An 8895-nucleotide genomic window follows, 5' to 3' on the forward strand; every position below is an offset into this window, starting at 1 on the left:
GAAGAAGTGGGTATTCACCCACGAAAGCTCATGCTCCTATATGTCTGTTAGTCTATAAGGTGCCACAGGACTCTTTGCTGCTTTTACAGATCCAGACTAACACGGCTACCCCTTTGATATTTAAGTGAGGAGTTACTGTACTTTGTTCTGTCTGTTACTACTTGGAACCACTTAAATCCTACTTTCTGTATTTAATAAAATCACTTTTTACTTATTAGTTAGCTCAGAGTATATATTAATACCTGGGGGAGCAAACAACTGTGAATCTCTCTCTATCAGTGTTAGAGGGTAAAATGGATTTATTTGTGTTTAGACCCCATTGGGAGTTGGGCATCTGAGTGTTAAAGACACGAACACTTCTGTTAGCTGCTTTCAGGTAAACCTGCAGCTTTGGGTAAGTAATTCAGACCCTGGGTCTTTGTTGGAGCAGACGGGTGTGTCTGGCTCAGCAGGACAGGGTGCAGGAGTCCTGAGCTGGCAGGGAAAGCAGGGGCGGTCCTGCACTGGCCCATACACAGGCACTTAGTGTCTCTCTTCTCTTTTGCTAGTTCAATAATTGTATGAAAGTTCTATTTGTAGAATTATTACTGAAATTATGAACTATCAGAGGGCTCTAATTGGGCAGGAAAGCTCCATTTGCCGGTGTAATTTATGAAGAAACCACAGTTCTGGACTCTGGTTCTGGTTGATTCTTGTAGGCTTATTTGTAAAGCTGAACATAACAGCAGATCATAAAAATTTCAAATCAAAAGCACAATTCAATAGAAAAAAAATCTCCCAGCTGCTTTTTGCAAATACAAACACACATACATGTCATCAGCACAGCAGTAAATCAGCCTTTCAGAGACAGCAACCCAATTACCGAGGCAGTTAGGTGTGGGTAACTGTAAATTGGATGTATGCAAATATGTCAATTGAGAGAATAAGTATTCCTTAGAAATCCATGGGCTGGGCAGTTGTTTGAGTGACTAGCTAGGCATTAAGAATCTTGGAGGACATCAGTGGAGAATTTGTTTAGATGCTTTATCAGCACAGCTGCCATTCCATGGGATGATCAGGATTCAGCACCTAGCATGTCCTGAGTCAGAGCAAAAGCCTGTAGTCACTGGTAGTTCTCAGCTGACAGGATAGTGTGGAGAACAGATGCATGCTTCCAGTGAACCCTGCTGACTCTGATCTTGCCTGGGCTGCTGTCAACAGTTCAGTTTTTATGTGCCAGGTGACTCTGCTTAGTTTTCCTGTAGGTCTCCATGCCATATACTTGTCTCTGGCCAGCTGGCTTTACTGAGGTACCCCCTTGCTGCCCCAGGAGGAAAACCTGGTCTCTGTGAATCCTCAGGTAGTCATCTGTCTGCCCCAGGGTAGATTGAGAATCCTGTTTGGCTCTGAAGTGATTCTACATTGTTTCTGTGAGAATGACAGAAATGGGATAGACCTATTAGGGGACATCACTGCTCCTGAGGGCTGGTCTCCTATGTGCACTCTGCTGGTCTGAAAGCTGCTGCCTCACAGGGACTGTGAATCTGGCCCATAAGAGCGTGAGATGAAAGACCTGGGAGCTCATCTGATTTAACTGCTATCCATTGCAGGTCTGTTTCCTCCAGCTCTAAAAATCAGAATAGCTCATCCCCATGACAACTGGCAACATGGAGGAAGATCTCAACATGCAGCATTAGTCTGAAAATGAGAATATGACACCCTTGAGTCCCATTTGAAATCATATTGGATTTGGAAAGACTAAACTCCCAGCTATGCAAATGCTCCTGGGAAATGGCTTTCCCATCCCACAAAAAGTTTTGAGATCTTGAAAATTTTTCCTGTCCTGGCTTGAGATGAAAAGGTGAAATTCTGAAAACTTTCACAAACTGAAAATCTGAAATTTTGGTTCAGGTCAGTCAAAATATTTAATTTCCCAACCTTCTGTCTCAATTTTGTGTTTTTAATTTTTTTCTATAATTAGCTTTAGATTTCAAAACAGAGGCATTTTGAATTGTAAAACTGGAACTTTTGTTTTGAAAACACTGAAATGGGATGGTTTTGATCATTTCCAAACTTTTTTCAACATTTTTTCAAGTCAAGAAATCTGTTGAAACCAACCTCCCACAAAAAATTTCAGTTTTGACAAATCAACATTTTTAATGAAAAAAAAAAAACAGGTGAAAAAAATTCCCAACCAGCTAACTGAGAACCTACCTAGCTTCTCTCTGCTGCAGCTGTCACCACCACCAGTACAATCGGCTGTAACGGGGCGGCAACTCACCCCTGCGGCGCCTCCTGTCGGTCGTCCTGAAAATTAGCTGTTCGACCCAGGAGTGCCCTCTGCAGGCTGGTACCTCGCTGCCGCTGGCCCCCATGTCTCTCCCAGACCCAGTGCCCTTTGCCCTCAGGCACTGCCCCCTGGCAGTACACCCTCTCTCTGGGTCTCCCCATCCAGGGGAACCTCTACCCACTATCCCCACCTCACCTCAGTGGCTACTGCCAGTCACTATCTAACCCTCTTTCTCTGGGGCTGACTGCAGTCTGTATAAGCCAAGCATCACAGGCAAGGGTGGTTTGGACCAGCTGCCCTGGGCTGCACCCTTGCACCTTTCTGGCCTTTGACAAGGCCACAGCCTGGGGCTTTTCCGGGCGGGAGCTCCCTAGATCCCTTGCCCTATTCCCCAGCCCTGCTCCCCTCAGGTACTCTGTTCAGCTTCCCAGCAGCCAGGCCCTTCTCCCTCTAGAGACAGAGAGAGATTGTCTCTGGGCTCCTGGCCCACTGCCCTCTTATAAGGGCCAGCTGAGCCCTGATTGGGGCGTGGCCACAGCTGAGCCTGCTTCCCCAATCAGCCTGCTTGCTCCCAGCCACAGCCCTCTCCTGGGCTGTTTTAAGCCCTTTAAGGTTACATGGGGATTTAGCTCTGGATGATGGTGGAAGTGGGAAAGACTCTCCCAGGAGGACCCCTATGCAAATAATCTAGGAAGTGCACAAACATTGGATAGCACTAAAGCCATATGTGTGTGTGTGTGTGTGTGTGTGTGTGTGTGAGAGAGAGACTCATCGACCTCTTTGTGCCAGTTAGCAGAGGGCAGGAGCTCAGGACTCCCCTGAGTCTGGGATCTACATATTAGTTCACCAGAGAATGTCATGTAAGGCCTGTAATGAAAGCCTATGTCACAGTGATCATCATAATCATTGTGAGATGTGTGTATGGAAAATCTGTGAGGAGTTATTTTTATATACTAGAGTTCTGTTCTCTAGGTCTGTGAGTTAAGGCAGGTCACCAAAAGTTGATCCATGTCCTTCTGTTGCCTGTGCCTACAGGGAAAGAGAGTTTTCTCTCTCTCTGGCTGGTCATGTGCAAATCAATGATTGGGTGAGCATTGTGAATGATCCATCTGCAGTTTAAATCAATAGATTATGTGTGGGGGGAGAAGGTTACAGCAGGGTTATTCTGTTTAGAAGAAAAGACAGTGAACTTTTGAAACAACATCTAGGATACAGATGAGCCCCAAAGATCCTTCCCCAAGGAAACAAACTGACAGTGGGTTTTGCTTCATGAAAAAGGGATCTCAGCCAGGCTTGGCTGAAACACTGGGAAGAATTTGGGGTGAGATGAATTTCATTGGACAAGAGGATAGTTTATTTAAGTTTAGGCATTAAAAAGCATATTATTTTATTTTATGTCACTGTGAGGGTTTACGCCCCTCCTTACAGGGCAGCACGGCCTAGTGGCCAGAGTCCATAGGATAAACCCTTGTCGCAGGGTAGCACGGCCTAGTGGCCAGAGTCCATAGGATAAACCCTTGTCGCAGGGTAGCACGGCTTAGTGGCCAGAGTCCATATAACTGCCCCTGGTTGCAGGGCTGTAGGACCTTACTACTGGCTCAGCGGGGGCGTCCTACCGAAACACGCTGAGGCTTACCGGGGTCAAGGTACCAGTCCGTCACCTCCTCCGGCTCGCTTCCTACCGGCTTGGGAGTTGGGGTCTCCCACGGATCCCAGGGTTCTCCGCGAGTCTCCGGATCCGTCGCCTCCTCTGGTTCCTCCCGCAGTAGGGGTTCGTGCCGGCCTGTAGAAGCCTCTGTTCCTGGCAGCTTCAAGAGCGTTGGCTGGTCCTCTGCAGGAGCTTCCCAGTTAGGTCCTTCCCCTGCGGCCGCCAGCCCCAACTGAGCTGAATTCCCTCCTTTTATACTCAGTGAGCATCTGGAGCATGCCCAGTACGAACGGGGTGGGACTTCCTCTGTCAGAGCTACTGGTCTGACACCGCTGGGGCTAGTGCGGGGCGGGGCTGCCCCGTCGCACACCCTCCCCCTTAAGAGGGACCCCTCTGGTTGGTCCGTCCCCTCCTCCCCCTGTCTGGAAAAGAAGTCCGCATTAGCGTGTGCCTTACCCGGGTGATGAAATACGCGGAAGTCATAGGGTTGCAGCGAGAGGTACCAACGTAGTATCTGGGGGTTCGCATCCTTCATACTATTTATCCATCGTAAGGGGGCGTGGTCTGTGATCAGCCTGAAGTTATTCCCCAACAGATAATAACGTAGGTCATCGATGGCCCATCTCACTGCCAGGGCCTCTTTCTCTATTGTGGAGTACCGTTGTTCCCGGGGGAACAGTTTACGGCTTAAATACAGTATCGGGTGTTCTTCCCCGTCCAACTCTTGGGAGAGTACGGCCCCCAGGCCTACTTCTGAGGCATCTGTCTGAAGTATAAATTCTTTTGAAAAATCTGGGTGTCGCAGGACCGGTTCATGAGTGAGTCATTTTTTCAGAGCTTCAAAGGCTTTATCACACTCTTCTGACCACTGCACTTGTCGAGGCTGTGAGTTCTTTGTAAGGTCCAACAGGGGGGCGGCTATGGATGCAAAGTCTGGCATGAAGCGACGGTAATATCCAGCTAGGCCCAAAAACTGGTGCACTTGCTTCTTCGTCTTGGGGACGGATACGTCTCTGAGGGCTTGCACTTTGCTGATTAGAGGCGTCAGTTTCCCACCCCCTACCATATATCCAAGGTAGGTTACCTCCTCTTGCCCGAGGTGACACTTCGCCGGATTGGCTGTAAGGCTGGCTGATCTAAGGGCCTGCAACACCCCAGCCAGATGGCGTAGGTGGTCCTCCCAGTTGTCGCTATAGACTATGATGTCGTCTATATACGCCGCCGCATACTGGTCGTGGGGCTGTAAGACCTTATTCATCAACCATTGGAACGTAGCCGCGGCTCCGTGTAGCCCGAATGGCATCGTTATAAATTGGAAGAGGCCGAACAGGGTTGAGAAGGCAGTCTTCTCCTGGGAGTTTGGGGTGAGGGGGATCTGCCAGTATCCCTTGGTTAGGTCTAAGGTTGATAAGTACCTCGCTCCCCTGAGCCGCTCCAACAATTCGTCCACCCGTGGCATCGGATATGCGTCGAAGCAGGAGATAGCATTGACTTTTCTGAAGTCAATACAAAAACGGGTAGTCCCCTCAGGGTTTGGGACTAAGACGATGGGGCTGCGCCACTCGCTCTTTGATTCCTCCACAACCCCCATCTCCAGCATTGTCTCCAGCTCCTTTCGGACAGTGTCCCACATCTTCCGGGGTAACGGCTGGTGGTGGTCTCTTACCTTCTGACCTGGAGTGGTTGCTATATGATGGCTCGTCAGGGCAGTTCGCCCAGGGTGGGCAGATAAAACGTCGGGGAACTCCCCTGTCAATTGCTGTATTCGCTTTCTCTGTATAGGGGCGAGGCCCACCCCTAATGTCACCGGCCTCAGGTCCGGGGGGGTCCCCTACTAGGGGTCCGAGTTCTGATTCCGGGGTGGATAGGCCAATGAGCAGGGCTTCCCTGGTCTTCCAAGTCTTCAGAAGATTTACATGGTATATGCACGTCTCCCTCCGTCGCCCCGGTAGCCGGACCTCGTAGTCTACTGGTCCAATCCTCCGGATTACCTCGTAGGGTCCCTGCCATTTGGCTAGCAGTTTTGATTCGGCCGATGGCAACAAAAGCAACACCCGATCCCCGGACCGAAACTCCATCCCCTAGTTCCTCGGTTGTAGAGGCTTTCTTGGTTCGCTTGTGCCTGTATCAGGTTCTCCTGGGCGAACGCACCTAGCGTTCGTAGCCGTTCTCGGAGTTGCAACACGTATTGGGTGGTCCCGAGGACTCGGGTCTCCTGGGCTTCCCATTCCTCCTTCAGGAGGTCCAGGATCCCCCGTGGCTGCCTGCCATACAGGAGTTCAAAGAGTGAAAATCCCGTTGATGCCTGGGGTACCTCCCTGATGGCGAACAGCAGGGCTGGCAACAGGGTGTCCCAATGCATAGGGTCCTCCTCCATGAACTTCCTTAACATGGATTTGAGTGTACCGTTGAAAAGTTCCACCAGGCTGTCTGTCTGGGGATGATAGACAGACGTCCGGAGGGTTCGTATATGGAGGAGGCGGCACAATTCCGCTATCAGTTTGGAGGACACGTTCGTGCCCTGATCCATCAGGATTTCTGCCACTATCCCGACTCTAGCAATAATCTTCACTAGTTCGGTAGTGATCACCGGCGCTGTGGCCGTCCTCAGGGGTACGGCTTCAGGGTAACGCATCGCGTAGTCCACTACCACTAGGATGAAGCGATTTCCTGTCTTACTTCTGTCCAGGGGTCCAACCAGGACCATCCCAATCCTTTCAAAGGGTATGCCGACGACTGGCATAGGGATCAGGGGTACCCGGGCCACACCTTTTGGTCCCGCTAGTTGGTATTCCAGGGAAGACGCGCAGTAGTCTCGCACCTCCCGGTGTATGCCAGGCCTGAAGAACCGACGAGCTATCCTCTGGAGGGTCTTCTCCCGCCCCAGGTGCCCAGCCCAGGGGTTAGCGTGGGCTAGACGGAGGAGGCTTTGTCGCAGCCTCCGAGGGACCAATAGCTGACGGAATGTCTCCTGGGCCTGCGGTTCCTGTACTACCCGGTACAGGCGATCTTGCCATATCTCAAAGCATGGACCCTGTGGGGGCACAGGGGTCGAGCCTTCGTCGGGACCGAGGCTGGTGGCCTGTTCCCAGGCCCTACTTAGCGTCGGGTCCTTTCTCTGTTCTTGCACAAAGTCCACATCCCGTTCCAGTTCCATTTGAGCATCCTCGACTGACCGGGCCCTTACAGGGGGGTTGGTCGTGGGGGGCTCTCCCGGTGCCGATGTCCCTTCTCCGGGTTCATCCCGTGGCGTGCGTCCGAGCAGCCCCACTCGTGGGGGCCTCAACCCGTCGGTTTGTGGGTCAGGCGGTTGGTACCTCCGGAGAATCTCCCCGAAGCCCGGCCAGTCTCATCCCAAGACTACCGGGTAGGCCAATCTGGGGGCCACGCCCACGCGAAGGCTCCCCTCCCAGTGGCAGACTTCTATCTTCGCCCAGGCCGAGGGGTAAGGGCGGATGTCCCCACGTACACATTGTAGATGTATCTGGGTGTCAGAGAGTTTGAGGTTGGGGACCAGCCCCTCACATATGAGGGTCTGGCTGCACCCCGAGTCCACGAGGGCATTGGTGAGGATCCCGTCGACCCGGACGGGGACCACGAGCTTTCCCAGTCCTCTCTTACGGGCTCTTCTTCCGGCGACACAGGCTTGTCCATAATTGCAGTCCATGAACGGGCAATCCCGCCGAAAGTGCCCCTCTTGTCCGCACTCCCAGCACCCCTCTCAGGCCGCGGTGGGTCCCGGGCCTCCACCAGGTGGGCTCCCTCTCTCTCATGGGAGCGGGTCCCTGTGGGTCGTTACCCGGGCTGCCCTGTGTCTGGGCTCTGGACTGGGGAGCTTCGGGGTCACAGGACGGGCGCCGGACGGTGGATCCCGAGCCCCTGATCTCTGGGGATTCCCTTTACCCAGTCTGCCCCTTTGTCCGTAGCTTCCTGCTGCCCAGGGTGTCGCTTCAGTTCCCTCGGCGGACAAGTAGTCTTCCATCAAGGTCACTGCCGCTGAGAGGGTTGCTGGTCGGTGTCGGCGTACCCAGGCCCTTCCTCCCGGGGGCAGGATCTGGGTAAACTGCTCCAGCGCCACCATCTCTGCTACCTGGGGTCCGGTTAAGCCTTCCGGGTTCAACCACCTCCAACAATGGTCCCGTATCTGTTGGTCCACAGCCCGGGGCCGGGCCCCAGGACGGTACTGTTCTTTGCGGAGGCGTTGGCGATAGGTCTCCGGACTAATGCCGGTGTGGTTCAATATGGCCGCCTTCACCCGGGTGTATTCTAGGGCCTCCTGGGGGTCGAGGCTACGGTAGGCGGCCTGGGCCTGTCCCGTCAAATAGGGGGCTAATAAGGTGGCCCAGTGCTCAGGGGGCCACCTGGCAGCGGTCGCCACCCGTTCAAAGGTCACCAGGAACGCCTCTGGGTCATCCTCTGGTCCCATCTTAGTGAGGCGTACCGGCAACTCCCCTACATTCTCCCTGGGTCCAGCCCCGGCAGGTACGGGGGCTGTGGCTCCTGCCGGGTGTAATAGTGTGGCCATCTGCTGCACCAGGCGTTCTTGTTGCGCCTGCTGTTGGATTGCCAAGTCCCGGAGGAGCTGCTGCTGGTGCTTTTGATGCTGGGATATCAGCAGCTGCTGCTGGCTGGCCACCTGCTGCATCATCTGCACCTGTTGCTGCTGCTGTTGGGCCGCCTGCTCTTGCTGCCATTCCAGCATCCACTTTAGGAGCTTCTCCGTCTCCATCTTGGGGTTTAATGGGGTTCCCACGGTTAAACCCTGTTCTCACGGACCTTTCAGCAGTCCCGGATCGCTGCCTGCATTCTCCACCACGTGTGAGGGTTTACGCCCCTCCTTACAGGGCAGCACGGCCTAGTGGCCAGAGTCCATAGGATAAACCCTTGTCGCAGGGTAGCACGGCCTAGTGGCCAGAGTCCCTATAACCGTCCCTGGTTGCAGGGCAGCACGGCCTAATGGCCAGAGTCCCTATAACCG

The sequence above is a fragment of the Terrapene carolina genome, unplaced genomic scaffold, assembly GCF_002925995.2.
Source record: "Terrapene carolina triunguis isolate 2854851 unplaced genomic scaffold, T_m_triunguis-2.0 Scaffold210, whole genome shotgun sequence".
Taxonomy (NCBI): domain Eukaryota; kingdom Metazoa; phylum Chordata; order Testudines; family Emydidae; genus Terrapene; species Terrapene triunguis.